The sequence below is a fragment of the Pinus tabuliformis genome, chromosome J, assembly GCF_031772625.1.
Source record: "Pinus tabuliformis cultivar Carrire ecotype Pingquan chromosome J, CPIR1, whole genome shotgun sequence".
Taxonomy (NCBI): domain Eukaryota; kingdom Viridiplantae; phylum Streptophyta; class Pinopsida; order Pinales; family Pinaceae; genus Pinus; species Pinus tabuliformis.
In genome coordinates, this window is record NC_142295.1 from 797797589 (window position 1) to 797810734 (window position 13146).

Sequence of the window (13146 nt, forward strand, 5' to 3'; positions counted from 1 at the left end):
AAAGTATATTGAGAAGACAAATCTATACCCAAAATCAAAGCCCTTTTTCTAAATTCTTGAGTATAATATTGCACATTTTTCCTTTTAGCTTGCGTAAATTTTTGCCAATCCATGATAGCTTTTTGGATGTATGCTAATGGATGAAATTACCTTCTTATTGCATCAACAAAATCATTCCAAGGGGATGAAACCTTACCATGTTTCTTCATTTCCTCTTGAGTCTTGGCTTCCCACCAAATTAGTGTTACACCTTCCAATCTAAGAGAAGCAAGATGAATCTTAGTTTCATCATCTTTAATTCTTTGTATCCTGCAATATACTTCAATATGACAAATCCAATTATCCAATCTCTCTGCATTTACCTCTCTATTGTACATAGCCAATTCAAACTTAATATCAATCTTAAGCAAAGGAGTTTTAACGTGACCCCTTAGGGAATTTGGATGTGTTTGTGAAAGGGTAGAAGAAGTTGAAGATGAGGATGAGGATGATGATAGAGGTGAAGGTGGTGGTTTGTCACCATTACCTCCATTCTGTTTTGGAGGCTTTTCTCCTTTTCTGCCATCTCCTTTTGGAGGCTTTGAGCTCTCTCCATACAATTTGGAATTCCTCTCCTCATACAAAACCTTAACCATCTCAGTCATCTCAAAGAATTTTTTTCTTAAAGTTTTCTCATCTTCAAACGTCCCTTCAGGACCTTCTTCATGTTCCATTATTATTGAATCTTGAGGTGTGTTTGTTCTCCTTGAAACAATTTTATATCTTGGCTCCACAAGTTCTCCTTCTCCTCTTTTAAGTTTCAACCTTGTAAGCATTAGAAAAGCACTTGCAAACAAATCAAATCTTCACAATAACATGTTGCTTTGATACCAAAATGATCTGTATGTGTAAACTTAAACAATTTTCAAGTTAAAATTATATGTGTCTTGGGTAGAGGATCAATTTACTAAACACATAAACAAGTAAATTTTAACCAAAATTTATAGCCAAACAAAGACAAATAAGAATATCTGAAGCACATAATACAAAGCATGATAGAGGAGTTCACCCCTCTCTTGGGCTACATCTCCTGGTCCAGCTTCTAATGCAGGGCATCTTTCATTAAAAATGTTCAAAAGTGTGTATACTGCTTTAAAAGGCTCAAACAACAAAACTAGTGTCTCCAATGGATCCATCACTATAAAAAAACCCCCATTTTGGTTCTTTTTGCACCTCATTTGGCCAAAAATTGAGTAAAATATGACTATTTCAAGTTTCTCCCAAATTAGATAGCTAACCATCCTCCAATTCGGCCTAAACCTGGCTCAAGCGCCCCAAACGCGGGAACGGCGTGCAAACCTAGCCTACATTCCCACTCTACAGGCGAAATTATAGGACAGATAACTCTGTCAATATGCCCCTAGTCCCGATTTTTCTAGTCACATAGCAGCCATAAGACCGCATAGGGGGCCGAAGATTCTGAGCTCTGTCTAGCCCCCATCTCTGGCACGCGCCCTTAGTTTTATGTTGCGCTGGTGACTATGGTTTGGCCCCTCTCCATTTCTGCACCCGTAGGGGCTGGCCCCCTGTTTTCTCTGCTCGGTCATAACGCTGACTCCGGATGTGCGTTGTGGCTTGGGCCATGTCCGTGGGATGGGCTAAGGCTTAGCCCCTTGGCCCCCCTCCTGCGGTCACATGGCGTCGGGGTGGCTAGGGGCTAGGGCTTAGCCTGACCCCCTCCCCCATATGCGCACATTGCAAAGTTTATATAGCACGTTCAAACCTTTATAAACAAGAAACATGTGTGGCGCGATGGTATGAGACTATAGTGTGTGCTACTTGGCCGCGAGTTTGAATCTCGTAGAGGAAATTTTGCCTCAAACATAATTTTTCCCAGATGAGTGGATGCCATGTGTAGTCATTGATTGGCCCACGTGCCACTCCCTCATTGGGCCACATCAAAAAACCCTTAACCAATAAAAACTTCGCATTTCCACAATCAATCAGAATGAGACAAGTGGAAGTCAACATTTGGTCCACCAAATACATAGTTAAACCTATTCAAATGCCTAGTCAACATACAGACTGTTCACTGGGTGTACCTGCAACCCAAATTCCAAAACTTTTAGTTGTTTGCCAATTCGATCAAAACGCGATATCAGGAGAATTCGATATCGGTTTTGAGTGAAACAAATTGCATAGGGTTCATATCACCGAGATCTATCTAGTCATTCACATTTCAAGCTCTGTCACACACTTTTAATTTTGAGCATTATTTTGATCCACCGAATCAAGGTTGAAGATGACAAAGGAGACCACTACCATGAATATACATTGAAACGATGAATATAAGTGTGTAAAGGGCATATCAATAGTGAAATTAGTTAAAGTTTTACTTCTCACTATCCTACTTCCGCCAGTACTCCAAATGTTATAGAAGTTGCATAAAGAGTACAATCAAGAGCATGATATGGCCACATGTGAAAGTGCCACAAAAAAAGGTTTTAACGATACATGAGATCGTCGGATAAAGGATACTTGATACAAGTTTTGGCAATAATATGATGGAAATATTACCAAAAGGAAGCGTGAGCACATATCACACAAATAGAGACAACCCTACACCACTGAAGTGTGACCATGCGACAAGATTTGTTGACACACCAACACAACCTAGAATAAGAATTTTCATCTCCCCTTGGTACTAAAATTATCACCTGTCAGAATATCATCGCTAAAGAAAATTGCGACTAGCACAACATCGATTTTCCTTCTAAAGACAATAAAGGTATACCATGCTTTGTAGGTACATAATGGGACACATGGTAGGGATGAAACAATTTGTGCCAATACAATGCATTTGGAATATAGTTAGCTAGATTGTTGCACGTTGAAGGGATAATTAAAACAATGTGTTGAAAGGAATTTAATAAACCATGTGATGAAGGTTATATACTAAGGCAACACCAAAGAAACCTAAAACAAATCAAAACTAAGTCAAAGTGTTCTTGGTTGCAAAGAACATGTAAACTTTGTAGAGGGCCCAACACATTAGCGCATGGAAGGTTAACATTGCAAAAGAATATGACAATGAAAGTACCAAGTTGAGGGGATAGTGCATCATGTTTTACAAAAAATATATCAATGTTGATCAACATGCGACAAGTGCGTTGAATATTAAGTCAATATGCTAGTGGAGCATTACAACGAGCGCAATGAATAATGTGTTGAACAATGGAATCATATTGAAAAAAAATATTTTGGGAGGTTATTCAATGGAGAATTAAGGGACACACGATGCATTGAAAAGAAAATATATAAACACCTATGAAATGAGTGAATCTCAGTCATCAAAAGGTAATGAATAAAAATACAAAGCACGAAAGAAGAAATTTAGGGCTACGAATTCTTCTTCGCCTCTCAACATTGATTATATGAATCAACTTTTATTAGTGCTAAATGTTTCTTATTCTATTGAATTAAGTTAAAAATCTTAAATCTTAATTAATGGTTGTGTGTGTTTACAGGATGGGATTGTAGGAATAGTTGTTCATCATTTATGTCTAAACGCTTCAAATTAGTGGCCAAGGTGACCCAAGGGTGTAACAAAGAGATTATCGAGATTCTAAAAGACCACTATTTTTCTAAAATAAGCTCATTGACTTTTCAATTATCATATTGTAAAAAAAAATATTAGTTTGTCATTAGTGACAATCATGGAAAAAGACAAAATAGAATGCCAAAGGTCACATGAGAATCGAAGAGTCATGGTGAAAGTATAAAGATTTTAGGGGAACTAAAGACTCAATTAGAAGTTTAAAGGTCATGAGGGAGTCCAAAAGTCATAGGAGAAGGTGAAAGGTCACCCTCCTCGTTTCTATAAATGTAACGTCACGCCTCAGTAAAGAAGACTTTTGGCACTTAAGCCAAGCTAGTAATTAGATTACTACTTTGTTCTTGAGGAGTTGAATGCATTCGCTCTTGGTAGCCTATAGGTGGAGGGATTGTGAGGCTAGTGTTATGTCATGAAGATGATATGAACTACTCTCATCCCAATATTTGGTTTGATGAGCTTGTGTACATGTACTTGAATGGGTGACATTATTAATGAGAACCTTTCAATTCATGCATTGATTCCCATACATGTTAATGACACTTATAGTGAATATTCATGCTTTTTTTGTTTATGTATGTGGGTTTACACATTGGTTACATATTTATGAACTATTTCATTTCATGTAGCTAGTGTGTTAGCTTTGAATCTTTGTTCCTCATTTAATGTTATTGTTAGTGATTAATTGTGAACTAATTTGCATTTGGTCTCTAGCATGCTTTTACTTGTGTATGTCTTAGTTAGTCTCAACTATTTGACTCTTCCTCAAGTCATGCTCTCACTCGTTATGCTATTTTTATGTTCTTGTATCATGTTTTGTAAGTCATCAATGGCGGGTTGATTTTGTCCCCATCCTTTTGACACAGTACACTTGGTCTCATACTTATCTCTGCATTCAATATCCAAGAGCAAAAACACATACGTAATGGTAGTTGAGTTGGTATCCCAGATGGGGCTTCTATCCCAAATTGTGCGAGGTTTAATTGGGACTTAATACTGGGGAGACCCCTTAGTGTTGGTAGATTATCCAACATTGTCAACAAGGGCCTACTTCAATTGTAAATCTAAGGTCATACAAACTTCCAAAGTATTGTTCAGTATACATATAAGACACACTTTCCTATCTCCTTTATGCAACTTCTCTATGCTTTAATAGCATATTTTATGGTTGGAGAAAGTGAATTCCTAGGTTTTACTTTTTATGTTTTGATAAGGGGAGATGCATGATTACTGAAAGAAAATTATGACTACCGAGCATAAAAATACAGGTCAGTCGAACTTTCAAATGTCAAGAGTTAACTAACCCTATGGAAGTAACTATTTAAGAAAGTGAAATTGGACTATTATTATCTAGACTGATTATTGGGAACATTGAGTTAACTTGCAAAAAATAGAGTAAATGACAGAGTTGAAATCTAGACTAACTTGCAGGAAAATCAAAATCCTATAGAGTTATTTCTCCTATTAGGAACACCATTGTTTGATGTAATCATCGTAACATGAAGGAATCAATCATCCTTCAATGAAAAATATAATGGAAAAGACAATTATGTGATGTTTTATAAGAACAATCATTGTTCTATAGGAAAGCCACAACAATACAAGAAAAAATGCGCAAAAAACTAAAATAAGTTATACGAAGGGGCACAATTCCTCCTTTTTCATGCTAACTACGTAAACAAATTATTCCAATCCATGCACAACATATTTATACTATAAAAGGAGTAATTATGTCATAAAACTACTCTATAAGAAACAATAACTCTAATAGTGAGCAATTTTTGTGTAATAAAAACACTAAGAATGACACAACATAAATGAAAGACAAGGAAATTGAAATATAGAAGGTTCCTCATGGTATCATTGAGTGGGACCTACCGAAGGTGCTCAAGGAACTTGAAAAGATCAATAATAACCTATTAGATAAAATAATTTATTCATTGAGAAAAATATCAAAACATAGTACAATATTTAGTTTGGTAAAATAAATAGCTCAAGAGCTCTTAGATGGTGGAAACCACATGAAAAAACTAACTAACGAAGGTTGAGCCTTGATTTCTACTTTTATAGTCAAAATCTAGAAACCATTTCCTCGATTAAAATATTTTGTGTTCCCCTTAATCCTGAGACCTCAAGGCCTTGTTTTTAGGAAACACTCCCTCACAACAAATTTGGTCCCCTAGCTATTCAAAGTGTGTTTGAGTGAAATATTGTTGTCTTAGATAAAGTGTTGGCTCAAGAGCTAGAGAAAAACCCTTATTTGTCTTAGGACTATTGACCAAAAGTCTTCCAAGTTGACCCGCCACATTAATATATTAATTATACTAGGAAATCAAGTGAAATCATTAGTATAACCTTAGTGAATAAAAAAATCTCAACCAAATCATGATCCTTTGCGAAACAACCATACTTACATTAAACAAGCTCAAAATAGGTGTGTTTTAGTTACAAAAAGGTGAAAAGAGTGTTATGAATGGGCATGTGGAATAGTCAATAAGTGGGGCCCATAATTCTAATAGAATTTCTTCTTAGTGGCATGTTCCCTAAATGGAAACAACATATGACTATGATATGAAGTAATATCATTTCAACATTCAACAACAATCCATCCCAAGAATAATTATAAATTATGCAATGCAAACACAATTGAGACTTATTATAATAAATTTGAGACAGAAGTAAATATGAGAAGAATTAAGAATTGACAACTTTTGTGCTAATTTAAAATGTTTAATTGATCATCCAGTGTAATTCTACCGCAACAAAATACATACATTAATGTACAAAAGTTTCAACATTAAAGACATACCTATAATGAAAAATGACCAAAAAATATGCAGTTGAAACCATAGACATGAACTGACATGATCAAGTTCAACCCAAACACCAACTTATTGTGCATAATGATAACCTAACAAAATAAACTCTCCTTAGATAGTCACTCAAACTAAAATCACACTTATTAATTGACCGACTATATTATCTTGGAGGAAAATCACTCAACTCTTGATAACATTGTTTGAATTCATGCTAATAATGATTCTTCCATGGATTGATTTCAAAATTTAGAATTCAATTACCCAAATCTAGCACTATGATTACTAAATCTGAACTAAACCTAGTTAGATCCCCAAAATCTTCAAGCTTAAATGTTGGTTAGACATTTAAGCTATTGAATAATGGAGTTAATGGAGGTTATATTTCCCTTGATAATCAGTAACCACTTCCCTGTTTTGTAAATTTTTACATGGCATTAATGACAAAGTGACTTTTAGAGAGTGATAGTATAAATTGATGGAAATCATGCAAAATGATATTTCTAATTTGGTCTTCATACAATGGAAAATGAAAGTCTAAAAAGAACAATGAAACACCCTATTAGACTCGAAATAAAATTTGGCACTACTGCCATTTTAAGCTTTTTTGTTGGAAGAAAGTGTGAAGTGCTTACTAATGATCAATTGTCACTGAAGCAATATTACTTTAAGTTGTGTTAAGAATCGGCCATTTGAATTCACTTTCTCATCAACACTTGAGTTTATCTTTCACATCAGTGCTTAGGATATATTTTGCATTTGTGTATGCTCTTCACTTTCATATTGACACCCATTTTTTTTTACATAGACTCATAAATAAACTTTGTATCATCACATACCTTAACATTATATTGACAAAAAATGACTTTGATGTAGCGATAAAAATGATTCAATGTTATTTATAACAAGCCATTTAACTCAAAATGTTGGGTGTGGAGCCTGATTATCTTCTGTATTCAAAGGTATCGCCCCGTAAAATATTCGCTGCAGGGGGGGTCCAGGGAGGGGCGGTTGCGACCTTTGGGAGGCCCCCCACCCCCCGACGGGGGGTTTCATGGGCAGCGCCCCTGAAGCTAAGAATAGATGTAAAATTGCCTTGTAAAAGTATAGTAATTTCTGGACTATTGTTGTTGGATTAATAAAAGTCCCGCTGAGCGCTGATGCCCTCGCTGCGATCTGCGCAGTCTGTCTGGGCGCTGCCCTCTCGGCCTCTCCGCCCCGATTCTGGTCCTCCTGACTGCGGGGCTGTTTGGATCTGCCAGGCCTCCCTTCTGCTCATTGCCTAGACCGCGTTGTGCCCCTGCACCAGTCAAATCTGCCTAGATCGCCCTCATCCTGTAGGGTCTGATCGGATCTCCTTCTCTTCGAGCCTGAGATGCCTTGCTTCCTATTCTTACTTGGTGCAGATCGGGTTTGCTGATCTGTGCTTTGCCATGGAGGCCCAAGGCTCGCATATCGGTCCCTTGCAAGCTTCACCCCCGGAAGCTGAAGCAGCCTTCTCCTCTCTCCTGGCTTCGCTGCCCAAAAAGAAGAAGCCCAAAATCTCTAAATTCGTCAAAAGGCTCGACGATGTTCTGGAGGTAAACCTTCCTCCTGAGGGTCCGATCCAGGTTGCCTTGTCCCTGGCAGATCGAGCCCTAGTGGGTCAATTCACGGGCCTTTGGCCCTCGCCAAAATCGATGGAAAATTGGGTCATCAAGAACTGGGTTCCCCTGATCGAAAACAATGTCACCTCTTACTTTCTGGGAAGAGGCTTCTTTCTGTTTGAGTTCAACACAAAGGAGGACAAAGACCTGATCTTCAGGAATGGGCCATATTTCATGGGACCTCAGGGTCTCTATCTCAACAAATGGACCCCTGACTTCGACCCGACCATGGATGTCTCAACGACGGTCCCTATCTGGGTTCGGCTCCCTAATCTCCCAGTGCATTGCTGGAACTGGGAATCCCTCAAGCACATAGGGAATACTTTGGGAAAATTCATTGATAGAGCAAACAACAATGACCACTATGATTGCGCCCAAATCTGTGTCGAGGTAGACTTAGAGGTGGGGCTTCCAGAGGGCATCAAATTAAAGGTCGGCAGTTGGACGCACGTACAAGTGCTAGGCTACGAGCAACTTCCTTTCAAATGTCGTAAATGTCATATCTATGGCCACTTTGCAAGATGGTGCCCGAGCAAAGGGGAAGCAGAGAAAGGCAAGGAAGAGGGCTGGAACCAAGTCAAGAGGTCAAAGGAATCCCAAAGGAAATCTGGGGTTCATGTCCCCCATCCTGCCTCCACCCAGAATGCTCCCCTGCCAAAAAGTCAAGAAAACAGGTATGTGGTCTTAAGCTTCGCCGAAGAGACTCCCCAAGAAGAAGATAAGCAAGATAATCCCCCAGAAAAAACGACTTCAGCAAATGCAAGACGTGAAGAAAGCGCCATGGCAAGAAACAAGGAAAAGCAAACAGAAGCATCCGAGGAGGAACATGACTCGGAGGAGTCTGAGAAGGATGGAGAAATAGGAGACATGGACACATTGGTCAGAAGATTTGCAAGAGGCTGTAAATCTGCTAGAGAAAAGAGAGATCAGGAAACTTACAAGGACAAGCTTCAGGGTAGCCATCCCACTCTAGAGAAACTCCTTGGAAAAAATCCGAAGACAAACAAAAATCAAGTGCAGGGTTCCAAGGGAGCCCATCATCATAAAAATAAATGATGAAGATCGTCTCCTGGAATTGCAGAGGAATGGGGAGCAAAGTGAAAGAAGAAGCAACAAGAAGTCTTATAAGAAGAGAAGCCCCATACATTCTTCTGATCTAGGAGACCAAAATGGAGGACAAGGAGTTTCTCCAAATCAGTAAAAAATTTTGGAAAGGAAGCAGCGGACATGCAGTTTCAGCACGGGGAGCCTCTAGGGGTCTGGGCTCCCTCTGGAACCCTCTCAAGTATAGGCTGGTCACCGAGTTGCACAACACCCACTGGCTATTTTTTAAGCTCCAGCGTTTGGACTCAAGGGAGGCAGTAAGCCTTTTCAATGTCTATGTTCCAACAAATATAGGGGAGAAAAGAGAGTGTTGGGACTCCATCAGACAACAGTCGGAGTCAGAAAATCTGGAAAACATCATTGTGGCAAGCGATTTAAACCTTACCATGCGCATGGAGGAAAAGCGAGGAGGATCAATCATAAGGGATCCTGCAAGGGAATGGGTGGAAGACCTCATGCAGGACTGGGATCTGCTCAACATCCCTCCAAAAAATGGTAAGTACACCTGGTCTTACAAAAGAATAGGTCCTGGTCATATTGTTGCTAGACTTGATAGATGCTTGGTGCAGAGTTCCTTTCTTTTTCTAGGATTAGAATCCAGATTGCATATCCTCTCATGTAGCGCTTCTGATCATAAGCCCATTTTGCTTGAGATGTCGGGACACAAAGATCTTGGTCCCATCCCCTTCAGATTCAACCCTCTTTGGGTTAAGGAACCAGAGTTCCTGAAGCTGGTTCAAGACTGCTGGATTTTGCCAGTAAAAGGTTCCCCTTTCTTCATTTGGGAAGAAAAACTTAGAAGATTGAAAGCGGTCCTCAAAACTTGGGCCAAATCCCTTCCCTCCCTTGCAAAAGAGAGAAAGCAGGCCCAGGATAACCTCGCCCACCACCATGCTCAAAGTGAAGATGCAGAAATCACTAAAGAAGTTCTAGACAAGGAAGCTGAGCTCCAGCAAATCTTCCATAAAGCCTGCCTTTCAGAGGAGGAGCATTGGAGACAGAAGTCTAGGAGTTTATGGCTTAAAGCAGGAGATAGAAATTATGCCTTCTTCCACAAACAAGCTCAAGCCAGAAAGAGCTTCAACTCTATTGCAGAAATTAAAGATGGCAGCTCAACTCACAAAGACTTCGATAGCATAAAGAGAGCAGCTTTCAATCATTTTCAAAATCTGTATAGAGAAGAGGGAGTGACGGACCCTAACTCTAAATTCTTGGAGGCGGTTCCTCCTAGGATCTCTCCCTCAATGAATCAACAGCTCGAGGCGAAGATCTCTATACAAGAAATAAAAGATGCTCTCTCCAACATGGAGCTGGACAAAGCCCCGGGCCCCGATGGCTTCACTGCAAGATTCCTTCAAACCTGCTAGCAGATTGTGGAGAAATACCTCTACAAAATGGTTTTGAAATCCCAAACTTGCCAGAAAATTGGGGGTAGCACCAATTCAGCCTTCCTTGCCCTCATCCCCAAGGAAAAGGGTGCTAAAGAATTCAATCGGTTCTGCCCCATCTCTCTTTGTAATATTGGATACAAACTGATCACAAAGGTCATTGCCAACAGACTAAAAGGCATACTTCCAGCCATCATCCCAGAGAACCAAGGCGGATTTGTTCAAGGGAGACAGCTTGTTGACAATTTCATCTTGGTTCAAGAGCTGATCCACTCGAGCCAGCTCCGCAAAGAGAAAGGTATGGTAATTAAATTAGATTTAGCTAATGCTTTTGATCGGGTCAGACTTAGCTTTCTTTGGGAGGTCCTGAAAAATTCAGCTTTGGAATGGGTTTTTTAAAATGGACTCGGGCTTGTATTGCTGACCCTTGGATCGCCCCTCTTGTGAATGGGAGAGCAGCTGGTTTCTTTAAAGCCTCAAGGGGGCTTAGGCAGGGTTGCCCCCTCTCTCCGCTCCTCTTTGTTCTTCATGTTTCTGTCCTGAGTTTTTACCTGGATCAGAAACTGGTTGACCAAGAGATCCTAGGGCTCAAAATAGAAAGAGGTGTTAAAAATGTCAATCACACCCTGTTCGCGGATGATACCCTCTTGTTAGGGGCTGCCTCCGCCAGATATGCTTCAAGTTTCAAGGAGGTCCTGGACGACTACAGTGAAGCTACAGGCAGCAGCTTAAACAAGGGTAAGTGTAAAATCTTTTGTTGGAATATTTCGACTTCCATCCGTACAATCATCTCAAGAATACTGGGCTTTACTGCTTCCCTCAACTGGTCCTCCTTTACATATTTGGGCCTCCCCATCTTTTGTAAATTGGCTTACAGCAGAGATTGGGTCCCTCTGTTGGACAAATTTAAGGCCAAAATCCAAGCTTGGGGGTTTTCATGGCTAAATCTCGCTAGAAAAATTGTCCTCATCAAATCTGTTCTCTGTAGCCTACCCATTTTTTAATTCTCTGTAATTCTAGCCCCTTCAGGCATCATAAAAAAAATGGAAGCCTTCATTCGCAAGTTCTTCTGGAAAGGGGGCAATCATAATGACAGGAAAATCCCATTGGTAAGTTGGGAGAAAATTTGCAAGCCTCAGAGCGAAGGAGGCCTTAACTTCAAGGATCTCAGCCTCCAAAACATAGCCATGGGTGCCAAGATCTTCTGGAGAGTCATTGGATCACATCCAGGCTGGGCGCAAAGAGCTCTTTGGAGGAAATACTTCAGGGGAAAGAGAAAGAGATGCTTGGACGCCCCTCTACCCACCACAGGCTCGCAGCTGATCAAACTTTGCCAAAAAGCAGTCCCTTTAATCAGAGACAGAGCATACTGGATTCCAGGAAATGGTAAAGATTGCAAGATATGGGAAGATAGAATTATGATGCATCCACCCTTATCGTCTCACAGTTCTCTACAATCGCTGCGCTTGTGGTTGGACAACGCAGGCTGCAACACACTTTGGGACATCTCGCAGTGGGAAGGCAGATCATGGCTGCGCTGGAGACTACCATCCGTCCCTCCTGAGTTGTCTCAAGCTCGCGATCAGCTCCTTGCATTGCTAAACGGGATGGCGCCTTTGCGCGTGGGTAAGAAGGACGCCCGAGGATGGGGAGCCGCCCCAGGGCTGTACACGGTGGCGCAAGGCTACAAGAGTCTGCAGGATCGACCTCATGTCCCCCCTAACCCAGCTGTATGGAACGGGATCTGGAACATTAAATCCATGCCCAAGGTCGACTCCTTTTGCTGGCTATTATGCCACAGAGCGATATTAACAACTGACAGATTGCAGAAGAAAGGCTTTCAAGGCCCCTCCCGCTGCCAATTATGATGTGACAATGAGGAGAACGCTCAGCATATTATGCTGGAGTGTAAATATTCAAGAGAAATCTGGCAAGGACTTCTGAGTTTCTGGAAACATGAATTCACTCTGCCCATGACTATACCTGACCTCTTTGCAAATTGGTGGAATTACTACCCTGAAACTCTCCCAAAAAACGAAAGATTCAGAGCAGCATGGCTCTCCCTACCGAAATTCGCTTGCTAGCAGATTTGGCTCGAGCGCAACAGAAGAGTCTTCAGGGATGAAAGTCTCAACTCACAGGTTATTATCATTAAAACAAAATGCCTTTGGAAAGAAAGTCTTGGGGATTATCTACCAGAGCTGAATCTGAGTCAGCATGACTTAGATTGGGGCGCCTCGATGGGCCTCCATTTCTCAGGCGAAATTAGGCACCACAAGACCACAAAAGAATGGCAATTCAGGGGGAAGGAGAACGAACTGTCGGATTTGCTTCTCAGGCAATCCAGATTTTCTTTGTTCTTCGACGGAGCAGCGAAAGGCAATCCTGGATTGGCTGGGGCAGGAGGAATTATAAAAAATAAAGAGGGCATAACAGTGGCAAAGTTCGCTTGGGGATTAGGGCAGTCAACCAGCATGCAAGCTGAAGCCTTGGCACTTCTGCAAGGCCTTAAGCAAGCAAAGGCTATGGGTCTCTCAGAAGTCAGCATTATAGGAGACTCTCAAGCCATCATCAAAGTCTTAGTAGAGGATTCCTCTCTT